At 36.9% G+C, this 19318-nt stretch overlaps 2 long non-coding RNA genes across 2 annotated transcripts in view; both read left to right on the top strand.

The window, feature by feature from the left end:
* LOC137083089 (uncharacterized) overlaps nucleotides 1–19318 on the top strand; it is a 43641-nt gene that overhangs the window by 8943 nt on the left and 15380 nt on the right. The window contains exons 2-3 of the long non-coding RNA XR_010906451.1: nucleotides 12334–12449; nucleotides 12545–12676. This is a non-coding gene — a long non-coding RNA (uncharacterized lncRNA). The remainder of the gene's footprint in view (nucleotides 1–12333; nucleotides 12450–12544; nucleotides 12677–19318) is intronic.
* On the top strand, nucleotides 5845–8101 carry LOC137083750 (uncharacterized). Its single transcript, XR_010906592.1, has 4 exons — nucleotides 5845–5924; nucleotides 6039–6194; nucleotides 7820–7930; nucleotides 8051–8101. It is a non-coding gene; the product is annotated as an uncharacterized lncRNA (long non-coding RNA).

Here is a 19318-nt window from a genome sequence, read left to right as displayed (position 1 = left end):
CAGACTGGCATGACATGCAGGCAGACACATTACAGACAGACACATTACAGACTGGCATGACATGCAGACAGACAGACAGACACATTACAGACTGGCATGACATGCAGACAGACAGACAGACACATTACAGACTGGCATGACATGCAGACAGACACATTACAGACAGACACATTACAGACTGGCATGACATGCAGACAGACAGACAGACACATTACAGACTGGCATGACATGCAGACAGACAGACACATTACAGACTGGCATGACATGCAGGCAGACAGACACATTACAGACAGACACATTACAGACTGGCATGACATGCAGACAGACATACACATTACAGACTGGCATGACATGCAGACAGACAGACAGACACATTACAGACTGGCATGACATGCAGGCAGACAGACACATTACAGACTGGCATGACATGCAGGCAGACAGACACATTACAGACTGGCATGACATGCAGACAGACACATTACAGACAGACACATTACAGACTGGCATGACATGCAGACAGACAGACAGACACATTACAGACTGGCATGACATGCAGACAGACAGACACATTACAGACTGGCATGACATGCAGACAGACAGACACATTACAGACTGGCATGACATGCAGGCAGACAGACACATTACAGACTGGCATGACATGCAGGCAGACAGACACATTACAGACAGACACATTACAGACTGGCATGACATGCAGACAGACAGACAGACACATTACAGACTGGCATGACATGCAGACAGACAGACAGACACATTACAGACTGGCATGACATGCAGACAGACAGACAGACACATTACAGACTGGCATGACATGCAGGCAGACAGACACATTACAGACTGGCATGACATACAGACAGACACATTACAGACAGACATGCAGACAAACAGACAGACACATTACAGATTGGCATGACATGCAGACAGACAGACAGACAGACAGATATTTGATTTGTTTTCAACATAAATTCCCATAATTTTATTAATTCTTTTGAGACTCCAATTTACATTTGCATTCCATGTAAATGCATCTCTGTTTAAAGATGTTTAAATATCTATTTGGAAAAACAAGACAAAAATTAGGATTTTTATTTTATTTTATTTTTGCAATGCATGCAACAATCAATGACATGACTTCCTTAATTTAAGTCTTTCTGCTCTATTTTAAGACATCTTCAAAGCATTAATTTGTTTAGAGGCACACATGTTAAACATTTATGACGCTCTATATAGCATCCCTAACAATTAAAAGCTGTTAACACAAACACACAATTGTTAAAAACAACATAAATACACTGCTTATTGACTTACTGCCATGGAATCCATACCTTTCGAGCGAACGCTAACATCATCCTCAGGTGATTGAAGTTGAAAATGAATGTACGCGCATGCGCGAATACACAAAAGTGACATCATCGCCGCGCATGCGTATTAAATACCGACGAAACGTCACTTTGCGCATGCGCGCTAACACATTCGTGACGCAATATTCGTGACGTCACCGCGCTACAGTCTGCAGCGAGGAGTATTTGGGTTCAGCTGCGCGCGCGCAACCAATGCTGCCTGAGCACAACGAGCGCGCGGCTCCCGCTCTCCATACGCAAAGCTTCTGCGCCGCCTATGTGAAACCGCCGTTAGCGTCGAGTTTCTTAACTTTTTTGCTGCCGAAAGCAGAGCCGAGGAGACCAACTTGGCCATACTTTCATTGTTTTGAAGGGTGAGCTGAAATGACGGAAGGGGATGTGTCGCGAAGATTTGCTTCCCCCGGTCTGCACTTTCCTCAGACATAAGTTCTCCACCCACACGACACAGAATTTCATTACAAATATGTAAAATTCCGGGGAAATCTGCGTTAACGCCAGATTCCGCGTTTATATGCAGATTCCGCGTTAATATGCCAATTCTGCGATTCCGTCCACGATTCCGTGATCGCGGAAATTATAGGGCCCTACTTGTCCTCTTTAGTCCGGATGACATGGTGTCCCAGTTTTCAAAAAAGAACTTCAAATTTTGATTCTTCTGGCCACAGAACAGTTTTCCACTTTTCCACAGTCCATTTTAAATGAGCCTTGGCCCAGAGAAAATGGCTGCACTTCTGGATTATGGATATGTTTAGAAATGGTCTCTTTTTTGATCGATATAGTTTTAGCCAGCAACCTGTTCCCATTAGCCGGCAATTCCTGAGCCCATGTTGTGATTTCCATTACAGTAGCATTCATGTATGTGATGCAGTGCCGTCTAAGGGCCCGAACATCACGGGCATCCAGTATGGTTTTCTGGCCTTGACCCTTATGCACAGAGATTGTTCCAGATTCTTTGAATCTCTGGATGATATTATGCACTGTAGATGATAACTTCAAACTCTTTGCAGTTTTTCTCAGAGAAACTCCTTTCTGATATTGCTCCCCTATTTTTTGCCACAGTATTGGGGAAATTGGTGATCCTCTGCCCATCTTGACTTCTGAGAGACACTGCCACTTTGACCTAATAAGTTGCAAATTGGTCCTCCAGCTGGTCCTTATATGTACATTTAACTTTTCCTGCCTCTTATTGCTACCCGTCCCAACTTTTTTGGAATGTGTAGCTCTCATGAAATTGCATTCTTTTTTATTCACAATTTGTACAGTATCCCAACTTTTTTGGAATCAAGTTTTTACACCTAGGATGACTTAAGAATGGGCTAATTTTCTTTTTTGGGTGAACTATCCATTTAAAGTTGTTTTAGGCTGCACAAGATGTGTGGAAGTATACATATTTTGTATGTGTATGTGTGAATGTGTTGATAGGTAAGGGAGAGGCAGAATTAATTCACCTCGCTGACGACAGAGTTCCCGGGAGAGTGCGTGTTCAGGCAGTAATCACCGTGGCCACCATGTGCGGCAACAGTCGGTGGTCCCTTGTTATTATCTGCGCGTGTTAAATTACTGGCCCAAGATGTGAGTAATGTGAGCCAGGTAAGACCAGCGGTGCGGCAGGACCATCACTCTTAGCGGCAGGTGGAAAGTATTCACCAATAATGTTGGGAAGCGTGGCGGTGGGTATATTCGTTTGCTAATTCTTCCAAGTCTTCCCCTTGCTATGGCACAACCTATTAATTCTCCTGTCCTCCTCTCATTAATATCACATGATTGTGCGGCGGCGTCTACCCCTGTGTGATTTGTACCTCTGGAGGATTCACAGTCCCCCGACAACGAAGCAGAAGTTCCTCGTTCCCTCGCTCTCACGAACGTGGGATAATTACACAAAAGGTCTCACCCACTGAGGCCCGAATTGGCCTCCTCAGTTATTATCTAATTAATAAAGCAGCATGAAAATGGGCAGCACATACACTAGAGAGAGAGATTCATGCCTGGGCCTTCATATCTGACTCGGTGTCGCTTCCTGACCGTAGATTTGTCCTGTCTCGGAATTAACAGGATATATTCAGGTATTTGTGGCGGTGAAGTGCAGCTTAGAGCCCTTGTGGAGGTCATATCTGCAACACAGCAGAGCTGTGATTTATATAAATGAAGATCTGGGTGCCAGTGGTCCATGTGGGCCGGGTCTGGGCTATTGTGTGGGAGTCTCAGCAGTGCTGTGGTAATTAAGAATTGGGGCTAAACGGGGAACAGTCACCTTGTGCTCCTCCAGGAGCTGCTCTGAAGTGTGTTTCCTTCTCCTGGAATCAGGTGTTGTTCCAAAACTTGAGTCCCAACCTCACCCTGCTCCTGTTTTATGTAGTTTTAGCAAGCTGAACAAGAGCATAGGTTAACAGATGGCCAGCATGCACTGTAAAATTAGTAAATTGTGAAAAAAACCTCTCAAAGGTTTGCTTCATTATTGTAGGTTTTAGGTTGTGAGTGAGTGTGTGTGTGTGTGTGTGTGTGTGTGTGTGTGCGTGTGTGTGTGTGTGTGTGTGTGTGTGTGTGTGTGTGTGTGTGTGTTTTATCTTTTAAATATATGTATATCAGGAACACAAGTATGCAGCTTTTTTATGATATACGTTACTACACTGTAAAAAATAACTTGTTGACTTAATATATTTTGTTTTCTTTTGCACAGTTTTTTCCTGTTTTTCTTACTTATTTGGATAAGTTATCTGAACTAATTAAATTCAGTTAAAGCTACTTACTATGGGGGTATTTTTGTAGCTCTATTCCAAACAAATATATTGTTAATATCCACAAATATGTAAAGTGATTCACAAAAAATAAATAATTTCACAAATCAATAGAATGAGATCCACAAATATATGCAGGAGTTTCACAAAATGAATTAGATTCACAAATAAATACAATGACATTTGTGAACAACAAAAATCCACTTCTACACTGTAAAAAGTGAACCTGGGTGAAAGTTGGATTACTACAACTATTTGAGTCTATTTACTTGGTATTTCTGCTTTCCTAATTGTAATGGATTATTGTACACTTTTTCAACTTAAACACATAGAAATTCAGATAGATTCAAAATCTCACTTTCACTCAAAGTATAATTGTACACTCTTTCAACTTGAACGCATAGAAATTCAGATAGATTCAAAATCTCACTTTCACCCAAAGTAAGATTTCCCTTTAAGGACACCCGCGTCAGACGTTTTTTTCTGACGTCATTACGCACGAGCCTGTCTGAAAATTGGAAAATGTTCTGTTCGGCGGCCATTTTTTTCTCTCTCGGGACTCGGATGAAAAAGGTAGGTTGGAAGTTTGTTTTAATTACTATACTCGAAAATGTACCTTGTGGACGTGTGTTTTAGTTGTTTTTGAGTTAATTGATGTTGTCTGTGAACATAAATTCTAATGAAATCTAAATTAACCGAACTTTTGAACGTACGTTTGCGATATAGCGTTTCTGAGTATGTTCTATGTAACAATATGTTGTAACTTAAGTTTCTCGTTTGTCTTATATAAATGTGTTCAGTTTGGATCTTGGGAGTATGTGTATGAAATATATATTTTTTAATTGATGCCTCCTTAACCGTCTGTGCCGCGCGAGATAAAGTTAACGTTAGTGGAAATGCTGTGGGCAGGAAGTGCTCGCAGAGCGGGACAAAATGCTCGAATTTGAATTCCTGCAGTATAATATTGAGTTTGCTTTTAAAGTAATGTTTGTCTGTTCTTTTATCTGTCTTTAAAACGTCACTTTTTCGAGCAAAATTATGATGTGAAGTCGGACATCCGTTTGTAACACCGGCTGTAACTTACACTGGTTATTGCGGTGCAATGTGGAATTAAATGAGTGCACTCAGTCAGTAACGTCCACTATGGTTTCGGACACCACTACAAAGGACTGTCATTTCAAATAATGCCCTATTTGAGGGTATAGGAGGCGATTTCTGATTCAGCCTGTGATGAACGTCATTGTGCCTAACACTAGCGCCGTTCATTTGCCTACCTACCTCATGGTGTTACATCCAGACAAATTTTCAGGGTTTTTTAGTAGAAATATTAGTATTTCCACATCTAATTAATTAACTTCCTTGACCTGTAGCAAACCATTTTTTCACTTACAATCACTTACAAACTACAATTGTTGACAATTACTTTTTCTCCTCTTAGGACCGAAAGTCTTAATGTTTGACAACTGATAAAACTTTGCTATAATATTACATGGTAAGTAATTTATCATTTCTTATATAGTTGATGATATTAATTACTAATGTTGGATATGTATGAGTAAATTCCATCTTGTGTTATCTAACATTATTGACTATTGACAGGTGTGTGTAGAGGTGTCTGTTAACTTGCTGAAAGCTTAAGCAGCCACAGACTTGAACTTTTAACAGAGGCTGAAAAAAAAGGAAAAATTAAAAGGTTGTCATGAACAAAATGTCTCTTTCGTTTGCTCATAGATAGCAGGAGGTAGTGATGCAGGAGGCCAGTGTCAGGGATTTCAAGGCGAGGTGGCCTGTGCTTTTCAGACATTACAAGGTATTGAAAAAATAATTTAAAGTTCTGGTTTTACTGGCTAAATACCTTTTATGAATTGATATAATCAGTTTGACTGTTGTTGACTGTTTTTTTTTTCTTTCTTTCTGATTTTAGATCAATTCAGAGTTCTATAGGCTTATGGCTGTTCCACTGGAAGACACGTTCCTGGCCCAGTTGGACGTGTACATGAATCAACTAATCAGAGTAATCCATTCAAAAGGAGGAGCAACCCGTGAGAAGACTGCTGCAATTTTTAAAATCTTATAACTGGTACGTCTGTGTGTTACATTAATATAAACTGCACAATCTTATTTTAGTCTCAGTAACATTTAATTGCTAAATACTTGTTTATAGCATAGAAATTCGAAATGTCATCACCACACAAACAAAACGGACAATTTAAAAGGGATAGTTCAGTCATAAAATAAAAAATGCTGTTAATTTACCCACCCTCAGCCTATCCAAAATATGTAGGTGACTTTTTTCTTTCTTTCAGTAGAACAGTTAATATGTTGTTGTTGTTTTTTTAGCTGAAACTGTGGTCCATGTTGATATAATGCAAGTCAAAAAGAATTTAAAAAAAAAATGCATACAGGCAAACCAAAAATAATACCTGTGGGTCCTGGCGATTCTTTGAGGTTTTATAAAGCAAAATGATCGGCCTATGGAGGAAACTGAATCTATTATTACCTGTAATCAACAGCCTCAGCAAACAGTCCTAAGTACGTTCATGGCAATGTTGCATGTTAATAATGCTCAGTTTCTTGCATAGACTGATCGTTTCACTTTATAAGACTCGATGTGATGTCAGTAGCCCCGGGTATTTTTTTTTTTTTGTCTGCATGTTTTTTTTTTTTTTTTTTCACATGTTTTTTTTATTTTGTTTTTACTCTCAAAGTGACGGTAGCCATTGACTTGCATTTATATGAATCACAGAGGAATGCGGTTTCAGCTAAAAAAATCTTTACTGATATACTGAAGAAAAAAGTCACCTTTTATGCGTCTTGGATGGCCTGTAAATTTAACAAAACTATCCCTTTAATCAAGAATGATTAAATGTATTAGGGTATAAAGCTAATAAATGATTTGTTGACGCATGTTTTATTATCGGACTAAATTATAAATGCCAGCAATGACTGATTCAGATGCATTTTTAAAGAGTACACTTTAGAATTAATTTCTTGATAATTTACTCACCCCCATGTTGTCCAAGATCTTTATGTCTTTGTAACTTCAGCCGAAAGGAAATTAAAGTTTTTTTTTTAAAAGCATGCCAAATTTTTCTCCATATAGTGGACTTCACTGGGATCAACAGGTTGACGATCCAAACTGCAGTGTCAGTGCAGCTTCAAATGGCTCCCAGACAAGGAATAAGGGTCTTATCTAACGAAACAATCTGTCTTTTAAAGAAATTTGCGATGTTTTACCCTCTTTTTTTAGGTGACAGGGGATTTGACTTAGTCTTTGCACTACCGTTTCGCAAACACTGGATCGGTACTTCCACCTATGTCACGCATGACCTTTACAGTGCTATAACATAATGTGAGAAGACAAAGAGCTAGTGCAAAACAAGCATTTGTGGTTAAAACGTATACCGATGGTTTGGCTCAATTAGACCTTTATTCCCCGTCAAGGATCGTGTAGAGCTCTTTGAAGCTGCACTGAAACTGCAATTTTGACCTTTAACCCATTGGTAACCATTGAAGTCCACTATATCGAGAAAAATCCTGGAATGTTTTCCTCAAAAACCTTAATTTCTTTTCGACAAAAAAAAAAGAAAAGACATGAACATCTTGGGGTGACTAAATTATCAGGAAATTGAATTCTGAAGTGAACTAAACGTTTATTTTAATAAAATAATGACTTTATTCAACAGTTTCTTTTCTTCTTTGCAGTCTCCTATGCTGTTCATGTAGTAAACTCAGCACAGAGCTTCCGGATTCCATGTCAGAACGCCGGCTCATCCTTTTCCTGGGGGAAATCAAGACCTTATCAAGGAATACCTTGTGAGTTGAAAGGCCACATTCTATTTTGATTTATTTTTCAGAAAATTTTACATTTGTGGTAGCAAAATGTTTTTTTTTTTTTAATGTTTTTTAAATTTATTTTTATGTGCACTACTTTAGGATAACCTACGAGATGATTGCGAGGGTGAGCTGGGTGAGCTTACATTCACGGCATTCCAGAAAGTGCTCTTACAGCTTCATTAGCACAAGATGTCAAGCAGTTTTTTCAGTAGACTACAGTGAACTTGAAGTAATGTTTGAATGTGCTTATGTCTAGTCTGTGTTTGAAAGAATGTCTCTAGTTTAGTTTAATTTGTTTTCTTATGTTTGTAAGATTATCCATTTGTTTCATATATTTGTCTAGTATCTAGTTGTATGTTTGAATCTGTAGTTGATTGGTGAAAGGGTAATCACCCATTGCTGTTAAACATTTTCCATGATCTGTTTATTTTTTAATTAGATTTTTTAACATGGTTTATAGCATTGCCTGTAAGCTATTCTAAAGCACTTATCACAATACACTCGGTAGAAATGGTTCCATAGAATATATTAAAGGGATATAGTTCATCCAAAAATGGTTCATGTTGTTCCAAACATGTATGAGTTTCTTTCTTCTGCTAAACACAAAAGATGTGTTTAAGAATGTTGGTAACCAGACAGTTGACGGTACCCATTGACTTCCAGAGTATTTTTTTTTCCTGCTATGGAGGTCAATGGGTACCGTCAGCTGTCTGGTTACCAACATTCTTCAACACATCATCCTATGTGTTCAGCAGAAGGAAGAAACAAATACAGGTTTGGAACAACTTGAACCATTTGTTGGTGAACTTTCCCTTTTGTGAAGTATCCCTTTTTATTTATGTGGCTAATTTATTCGCATAACCACTGTTTATATTTATTTTTAAAGATAGATTAGTGGCTCAGTTTTTAGCATAATCCTGAAAGGCAATGACAACTTTTCAAAAAGACTGTTAATGAAATGGATGTTAAGTGTGTCAGGAAGTTTAATTTGCACAACAAATATGAACAGTTTGTAATGATTTCTCAAAGTTTGTAAAAAAGGGAAATTAAATTTAATAAAATGAATTGTTAATAAATATTTCTAAAGCTATTTGAGTCTTGTGTGATTGAAATTAAGTTGATAGAATGTAGTTATTTAAGTTGAGAAAACGTACTTTTTTTAAGGGTTACCAATTGAAGTATTTTTTTTAAGTTGATCCAACTGATCCAAAAACTAAAACATTTAAGTTGGAATGGAATGAAATTCAGTTAGACTAATGTAAATAATAGGGTTGAATGAACTCAATTAATATAAGTGTGATTGATAAAATGGGATAATTTAAGTTGAGAGAACTTAACGTGTTTAGGTGTTACCATTTGGAGTAATTTTTTAAAGTTTATCCAACTGTAGGAAAAACTAAAACATTTAAGTTGGAATGGAATGAAATTCAGTTAGACTAATGTAAATGATAGGGTTGAATGAACTCAATTAATATAAGTGTGATTGATAAAATGGAATAATTTAAGTTGAGAGAACTTAACATGTTTAGGTGTTACCAATTGAAGTAATTTTTTTAAGTTGATCCAACTGTGGGAAAAACTAATACATTTAAGTAGGAATGAAATGAAATTACGTTGAATGAACTCAATTTTCTCAATTAACTCAATGAACTCAATTAATATAAGTGTGATTGACCCATTGAAAGTAAGTTGACAAAACTTAATTATTTAAGTTGAGAGAACTTAACATGTTTAGGTGTTACCAATTGAAGTAATTTTTTTAAGTTGATCCAACTGTTCACTTTTTACAGTGTATATCAAAAACACACAACTCTGCCTTGCATAAGTTGCATTCATTTGTGAATCGCTTCCTGTGCATTTGTTGATGGCTTCTTCTGCATTTGTGGATCTCTTCTACACATTTGTGAATCGCAGAACACCACGTGGATCTTGAAACATTTTGTCTAAATTTTTTTACAGTCTATAGTCTAGACTCAAACAAATCCACAAATACGTAGACTCCACCCACCGTCTACTTCAGCCAATCAGATCACGGCCATATCGTGCTGACCAATCGTAGCACGTATTTGTGGATAACAATATATTTGTTTGGAATAAAGCTACAATAATACCCCCATAACTTACTTACTTTACTTTCTCAAATAATCTAACGTAGGCTATGTAAAAATAAAAAATAAAGTGGTTAAAATGTTACCATATATCTTACCAAGATAGGATTTTTATATTGTTTGTATTTATTTTTGTATTAGATTTATATATTCTTTATGTTTAGAAATTGACCATGGTAAATATATTAAGACGGGTGTAAACCTTGTTTATTTTTATTTTTTTTATATATATAATTTTAAAAGTCCAGTACGAACAATATAGTCACTTATCAATGGCAGCTGACACAGTTGCGACAAGAACAGTTCTCCATAGTCCATAGAGCATCCCATTTATCACCGCTCAGGCTGACCTTCTCTGCCTTAAGAGGCGTGAACTTTGTAGTCCAAGTCTTTCGAAGGATGCAGTCCCATTCAGCAAACAGACACCATTGCTGTTTTTATTGCTGCTATGTTTATTTCAACAAACAACCAAAATTCTGCTAGTGCTTCATGCAAGTTCTGCTAATTCACAAGCCGACAAACTGTGATACAGTCATCCTCGCAAATGTTGTTAATTGTTAAACCAAACAAATCACTTTCAGAAACACTCAGCAACGTGATTTATTTTAATGAGTGATAGGCAGTGGGTTTAATTGGTTGCATTTTTCAACGATTTGCTTGTTTCAACATGTAGAAAAGACGAACAAAACCTATTATATTTGTCCAGTTTTCTTCCTGTATGATGATTTGAGGTACTATGGAAATTTTCGATGCAGCCTGAATGACCTACAATGGTGACATTTTTGACAATCGCTACAGAAAATCAAAACACTGCATTAAACTCACTAGCAGAAAGGCAGCACAATCCTCATAACATGGTGCCTAAACAAGAACTCTCGGCCTGAGGTTAGCTTCACATTCTCTATATAGAACATGCTTTTTTCAGTGGTCGCAAAGTATTCCAAAAAGGACATATTCAAGAGAAATTTCTGACGTGTGGTTCAGACGTAATAACTTGCATAATGAGAATTTTCTGATGGTTTTTTTTTTTAGCCTTTTTTGCAACCACATCGCATCGTTCCTAAAATGTTGCAGGGCACTTATTTTTAAGTAACCTAAAAATAATGTATTCAGGGGACATACTGTATGTACATAATAACATAAAGGTTATTATTTGCTAACCATGTAAAAACCTTCCAATTAAAACTTTGCAGATGTTTTTGTGTAGCCTAATGGATTATGATGCATTTATGCATAATAATTATGCATTTTTATTTACTGTATAATAAGTATGCATTTATTATATAAAATTATACCGCATTTATGTTGAAATGAGATCAGTCAGATTCATCATAATGATCAGATAAATCCACCTTCATAGCTACAATATTAAGCCAGTGTAAACTTATTTATATATATGATGATAAATATATTTAAGAAAATGTGTTTATTGTGTTTGGAGCGGTTTTGAGGATGGCAAACGTAGCATTGCTCAAGGATCTTTCTGTGCATGTTCTCAGGTGAGAGCGCGTCTTCAGTGAGTGGCATATGTTTGCTGCTGAGAGCAGGGCCGCAGCTATGGTATCTGGGGCCCCAGTGCAGGTTTGCTGTGGGTTGAAATCACGTTCCGGGGGGAGAGGGATTGAAATCCCCCTGAGAATCGTCGTCACCATTCTCCCCTCTAGTGACAGACAGCCCCGGCTGAGAGTGACAAAAGCCTGTAAAGGAAAGGTTGTGTGGAAAGCTCGTATATAGAGATGGTTTGGGCATGTTTTATGCAAATTATAAACCTTGGGCACCCGGCCGCTCTTTTAGAATAATCTAAAATCATTAACATCTGAACGAGGTTAAGAACAAATTCATGCCCGTATGCAAATATTGTGAACTGTGTTGGCATTTTTGTGCTGGAAATAATCCACTCAATTATTAGTAATTATGAGACCCACTGGATTTCTAATTGTATTGTTAATAAACTGTTGCTCCGCTATGACACAGTAGTTGACCTGAAAGTGAAAAAAACGGCCACAAGTAGACCATGACACACAAATTTGCTATAGCACCCCTTGAGGCAATGCTGAAAATGCAACACACAAAAGAAACATTTATAACTCAATAAACGCACAACTTGTGTAGCTGAAAGTATTTTTATTTACATAGTTCAGTATGTTCTAGCCTTATTTGCATTGCTGTTGTAACGCCAGGATGTGTTTGTTTCTCTATTACAATGATTGATGCTTTAATTGTTATCTTTGTATTTTGCATACTAATCGCTGTCTGTTTGTTGTGTTTAAAAAGGTGTCCTTCAAGATTTTGGTCTGTTCATGTGATTCGCATTTATGTGATGTCAATCATTTAAAACTAGGGTTCAACATGGGATCTCTGGTACTATGGAGAATATATATATTTTTAAGGTACACTGCTCTGGGCTCTCCATTGACTTTGAACATATAAAATGGCAAGTTACTTGAGGAGGAACATCATTTTATTTTTTTGTTTTTTCCTTTAGCTTCAGCTCCGGCTTGGTTGAATCTCCCGGTTTGGGGTATACCCATGGTTTCCTGTGATCAACATATCAGAGCACATATAAATAACTTCACCTAGAGAAGAAAGTCTTACGAGACATGAAAGATCTGTGCAAGTAAGTCAGACCTTCCTTTCCTTTTTTCTGCACATAATGTAAACACACATGCACGAATGACAGAAGAATGATATAAATCTTTTGTGTGTAGGCTTACTATAGTCAGGGAAAAAATTAAACTAAATGATCACCTTGAAACATATACTACATTTCTAAATAATTTCTAACATTTAACATGACATGTTAAGCATTGCATGTTGTAGTGATAGTAGTTAAAAGGGATAGTTAAAACAAAATTCTGTTACATGGGGATGAGTCAATTAGCCCATAGAATTTTCATTTTTGAATGTCGCTTTAATGTTCATAATGTTATGATGTGAATTCTGTCACATGAGGAGAAATGATAGAAATGATAGAAATTTAATTTTTTGAACGAACTGTCCCTTTAATGTTCCTAATGTTATTATGAGGTTTTACTTGAAAATTATTTGGTCATTGGTCTTTTAAAGGTTAAAAACCTTTAAACGTTCAGCGCTTAGTTCTCCATAACATCCACTATTCTCATAGACAATGCAAAATTAAGTGCATACTTAATATTGTACATTTTTAAACTAGGCCTATGTATACACTACTGTTCAAAAGATTGGGGTCGGTAAGATTTGCTTAATGTTTTTTTGAAAGAAGTGCTCACTAAGGCTGCAAAGCAGCAATATTGTGAAATATTATTAAAATGTTTCATTTTTGAATATATTTTAAAATGCAATTTATTCCTGTGAATTTCCAGCATCATTACTCCAGTCTTCAGTGTAACGTGATCCTTCAAAAATCACTAATATGATGATTTAGAGCTCTAGAAATATTTTTTATTGTTATCAATGTTGAAAACATTTGTGCTGTCTCTCTTGATTCATTTAATGTATTCTTGCAGAATAAAAGCATTAGTTTGTTTAAAAAAAATCGTACTAATCACAAAAAAAAAATTCATAACATTTTCATAAAGCTCTAAGCTGACAGTTTTGACTTTGTCCCAGAGTTTATTGGTATAATTATGGCAGATTTTTTTAACTCGAAGATTGAATGAAGTAGAAGATTTTGACTCAAAAATCCATGCAAACTTTTCCCTTTTTAGAAGTTTTATGAGCGGCTCTTTTTATATAGGGCTAGTAAGTGTTCTTCGAGACGACAGCAGTGGGTCTTTCTCTCTCCATAAATCCCTCAACCCTATCAGTGTCACTTATGTCCTCCTTGCCTCCCTCATTTCTCTCTTGTTTCTCTCTCTCCGTCCCTGTTGTACTCCAGCTGTCAGGGGAGAGTTAATCCTGTTATCTGTACAGGCGCAGACTGACAGTCTCACACACATACACAAACACACATTTTCCCAATCCTCCGTACTGTAATCAACCAGGCTGTACACACCACTCTCCCCTCTATAATTAACTTTCCTCTCAACCGGCGTGTAACACACACACAGACTCGCAGAGGCACTGCTCAATTAATTAGGCTGCCCACATGCAAACTCGAAGGGAGCGAGCGAGAGAGAAGGCCGGTTCCCTTTCGCTTTTCACTCTCTGAACTGCCCCGCTGCATTATAAATTCAATGAAGAAAGTGTGATAGCAAGGACATTTGAGATCCTGGATGATGCGTTTTATGCTCGGCTTTAGTTTTGCTCTAACATGGTGCCTATTGTCGGCTCTTAACAGCTAAAGACGTTGGGACTGAATGCATCCATTCAGGTTTGTGTTGTCTTTGTGCATCATGTCGGTGTTTATGTGTGTAGGTGAGAACGCATGAGCTTTTTTTGTTCATGCAAATGAAAGGGAAAGCGCCAAAACGAGGTGAAAAGCAAGCCAAAAACATGCCCTGCCAAAACAAAATGCACAGACACACATATGAGCAGGAAGACACGTCACTCGCAGGCATTCAGGTTGAGCTGTAGCCTTTATGTTTTTCACACAGTTTCTCTTTCTCAAGCTCTCTCTCTCTCTCTCTTTCTCTCTGAGGGGTAATTACAGTGGTGAGCTCAAGCCGAGTCGGTAAACGTTTCTCTTTTCCTCTTTCGCTCCCACCAAGCAAATTATGCACTGGTTACTATAGAGACCTGTTTACAAAATGTTCTTTTTGCCTTTTTCTCTCCCCCCCCCTCCCTGCCCTCACCCGCTCCATTTTTTCCCTTCAATTTTCTGCCGCTCCCTCAAACTCAGTGTGTCTCCTTATGTACTGACTGATGCCTTCATCCGCATGTCCTCTTATTTCTTCCATATAGTCTCTTGCCTGCTGCCTCTAAGCTCGACTGCACACATAACACACACTTGCACACAAGAATGTGAATTATATGAAAATATGACTGCATATGATATAGAACAGCTGTCAGTGATGAACCTCTTTTTAATAAAGGTGTAAATTATTTGTCTTCATATGTTATTCTGATGTTGTGCAATTTCAGAATTGGTACAAACCCACTGTTCATATTAAATGTTTGCAGTTAGTTGACATGAATCTTCAAACAGTGATAGTGGTGTCCTGCGTGACATGCTATTTAATCTAAAATGATTTGAAACGAAATATTCCTCAGTATGAAAAAAAGCATGTATTACTTCACAGGAATATTTTAAATTAATGAAAAAATGTGGAAAATGATTTAATGCAAAATGTTTTATTTATTAATATTACACTATAAAAAAATCCAACTTATGTTTTTTAGCCTATGACAAATTCAGCTTTTAAAGTTTATTAAAATATTTAACACGAAAAAAGTTGAGATAACTCAAACAAATGGATTAAATGCACTTAAAAATGTTCTGCAGCTGGTTGCCTTAAACTTTTAAGTTTTCTATTTTTTTTTCTTTTTCTTTTTTACAATGTAGTAGAATAAAAAAACATATACACCTTTTGATGTGGCGAATTGGTTTATTTGATTGAGGACCTGGAAATAGAATCTTAAATGTTTATTTTAAATGGAATTGTTTTTTTTGTTTTTTTACTAAATCAAATACTATTTTTACTAAATCAAAACACTTTATTTAAATATAAGTCTAAAAAGTCTACACTCTAAAAAATGCTGGGTTAAAAACAACCCGAGTTGGGTTGAAAATGGACAAACCCAGAAATTGGGTTGTTTGAATGGGTCCATTCAATGGGTTCAAACAACCCAATTTCTGGGTTTGTCCATTTTCAACCCAACTTGGATTGTTTTTAACCCAGCATTTTTTAGAGTGTATAATATAACCATGGGGTTTTAGACCGTATCGATACATTTTAACCTAAAAATCTTGACTCAAAAGTTGCGTTGTATTCCTGGCAATCAATGTTATCAGCATGCGCGTTTTCCCTGGGAATCGAACTCATTATCATGTTACTTGCACATCTTATCTTGTCCTTGCTCAACTCTTCTTTTCTCTGTTTGTGTTTCCTGGTTACACACACTTGCCTTTCCCACACACTTGTTATTGGCAACCTCCTAGTGGTACCCAGTGTATTCAGAGGATGTTTCTTGTCTTTTTCCCCTTGTTAAATTCCTTCTCATCGCTCCACTTTGCTGCCTTGGTGATCTACTCCTATTCTATCCCATCTCTCTCTCTCTCTCTCTCTCTCTCTCTCGCTCCTTCTTTGGGCATTTACTTTTCAGCCAGGGATTGACTTCTGCCAAAGCTGTTCAAATATGACAGCGCTTACACAATAAATGTACACCATCATGGCAGCTTGAGAATACAGTACACAACCTGAGAGAGAATGTTTGGGATTCACACGAGTATGACTGCTTTGGTGATCACATCATATAAAGCAACGGTTCCTTAACTGGTAACATTGGACAACAAATGGTTAGCGGTACCCAAAACAGCAGCAAAAGTGTTTATCATACAAAAGGCCAAACACAATATGCAACATTATAAGCACTACAAGTCATGAGCTATATAGAGCATAAGGGCAATTTGGATACCTGAGGGCTGGTTCACAAAGAACGATGATTGTGTTCTAAGTGCAGCTTTTTAGTGTTTTTTTTTAATAAAAACACGTGAAGTCTTATAAGTCTTAAATGTATACATCTTGTGCATGAAACCCTTGATTTAAAAACATTTTGTCAAGTAGGGGAAAATTTTTATAATTCACACAAAATTTAAAATAATTGTATTATTTACTCACCCTCATGTCATTACAAACAAGTAATACTATATCGTTCATCTTCAGAACTCAAATGACGATCTTTTAAATACAATGTGAGAGCTTATACCTCATTGGTTCTCACACGTCAAGCGAACATGATTGAGCTTCCATTTACTCCAACTGATGTGAGTTGATGAATGTTTAAATATGAATAAAAGCCTAAATTCAATCTGCTCATCATATAAAATGATGTCTCTTCATGGATGCGTTTTACGATCTCTTTATGAACTTTTTGAAGCGTCAAAGGGGCTTACTCACATTTCACTAAAAAAATCTTCATTTATGTTCTGAAGATGAAAAAGGTATGTCTTACGGATTTGGAATGACGTGAGGGTGGGTAATTAATGACAGAATTGTTTTATTTTGGGATTAATGAACCCTTTAAATTCTTAGAATTCTCGAGAGCTGAGTTCTTTTCTGCTGCATTGTGTTGCATTTTTACGTTCTGCTACGCTGCTTTTAAATCGTTTTTCATTTGACCGCTGCATCACGCTTCAATGCTTTCTCCGCTCCTCTGCCTTTAAACATAAAGAGTGTGTACTGCACATGTGATTTAATAAATGCTAGGCTGATGAATGTAAACCAACGCAGGCTCTCGACCCATGAAACAGCGCCATATGCTGCATTCCGCCATGGCGTAATTATCGTAATTCCGAGATGACGACACATGACAAGTGTTGCCAAGTTTGCGGTTTTCCTGTGGGATACATTCTACCAGTGATAAATCTGTGCTAGATTATGAGTTTTGTGACGGAGTGGCCTTTGCGTGCAGACTGTTTATGATTACTTCTAGGGATTTTCAAGCTAAAAGTGTATATTAAGATTAAGAATAACAGGACCGGAAAACATGCATCGGGTATGGGAGTGGCATATGTTGAGTTTTGATATTTGGATTGGATACGGTCATTGGGCTTGTTCTGGGCTATTTTTGATTGCCGTTTGGTCTGGTTTTGTCACACAGACCCGCCGACCTTACTGAGCTGTTGAAGTCGTCGGACTGGTAATTAAGTGCTTTTATGGCAACGTTATCAATGTTATAATGGCAGCAGTCAGGTGGTACAAGTAGGAGCTCTCAGGAAATCTTACAAGCTGTGATTATGAACTCTACGAGAACACCCTTTTTACAAGTTGAAATCTCGTAATTACAAGACCGTTAGAAGGCATGGCAGTGGGTAATGTCAGTCTAGCATGTTACACTCTTAGAAGAAAAAAAAAATATTTAGAAAAAAAGTTACCTAGTTTCCTTAAAATTTTTAGTTCATTGAAATTAACATTTTGAGTTAATACAATGAACATTTTTTGAGATTCGACAACCTTTATTAAAAGATTATTAAAAGATTTTGTAAGCATATTGGGTAATTATGTGTGTGTTATTTGTGATGACGCAGTGAAACATATCAAATTGGGCTATTTTCATGATTTATCACATTTTTTATGTGGTTCAGATACAAAAACATTTCGAGTTTCTATTTATTAAACTAATTTCCTCGACTCAATTTTAATTTCAATAAACTCAAAATTTTAAGGCAACCAAAATTTTAAGGCAACCAAAACTAAAAGGTTCTATATAGAACCTTTTTTAAGGGTTCAATCAAAAGAACCCTTTAGGGTTCTTTGTACCCAGGAAAAATGTTCTGTATGGAAACTTTTAGGGATTCATTCATTATTATCATTTGTTTTGTCCTTTCCAGGATTAAATATTTCATATTATTGACAAATATTTCACTGCATTGTTCAGTGTATTCAAATGCATTTATGAATGCATGTGAATGATCACAAAATTCAAGATATGGGGGCTAGAAGTCTATATATTTATCTTATTTTGTGCAGTTATTCACATGAAGAGTGCCATTTCAGTTTTTCTTCTCCAAAAAAAACAGCATGATTAAAATGTGATGTGAACAGTGTAATAAACAATAATTTAAGTAAACTACAAAATGTTGCAGAATAATGTACTATATGAATGAAAAATAGCCTAAAGAACTTTTGTGATAAAAAGGGTTCTTTCTTGTCGTTATAGAACCTTTTTAGCATAAAAGATTCTTTGGAGTTGAGTAAAGAACCCTATAGAGTGTACCTAGAAAACAGTTTACTAATGGCACAGTTAACACACACAAACAAAGTGATTTGGTTAGATACACCGCCTTTGACACCAACAACAAATAGGAGTGCATTTACCAAATGTTGACAAGTCTGTTTACTTTGCAATCCTATATGATTATATACTTGCATTTAGCATTGTTTTCTCGTTCGCCCTTATTTCCCAGAACAGATCCACCCACTAGTTGAGAACCAGTTGTTGGCATCCAGACTCTATGTGGTGGCCTGGCATAGTGTTTATTATCCAGGAGTCTCTGATTCCTACAGAGTAACTACTCAATGTCTTTCTCAGCCCTATCCTGTTCATGCAGTGCTGGGAAGCATTGTCAGCACATAGTCCAGGGTTGTGTTCAGGCAATTAATTCAGACTCTTCTTTCATCTTGCTCCGTCTTCCCTGAAAATGAGTGGTCCGCGGAGGGGTTTATCAGGGCCAGGGTTT

The sequence above is a fragment of the Pseudorasbora parva genome, chromosome 7 (assembly GCF_024679245.1).
Source record: "Pseudorasbora parva isolate DD20220531a chromosome 7, ASM2467924v1, whole genome shotgun sequence".
Classification (NCBI taxonomy): Eukaryota; Metazoa; Chordata; class Actinopteri; order Cypriniformes; family Gobionidae; genus Pseudorasbora; species Pseudorasbora parva.
The sequence above is the reverse complement of the archived record's forward strand: the minus strand, read 5'-3'. Positions and strand labels throughout refer to the sequence as shown.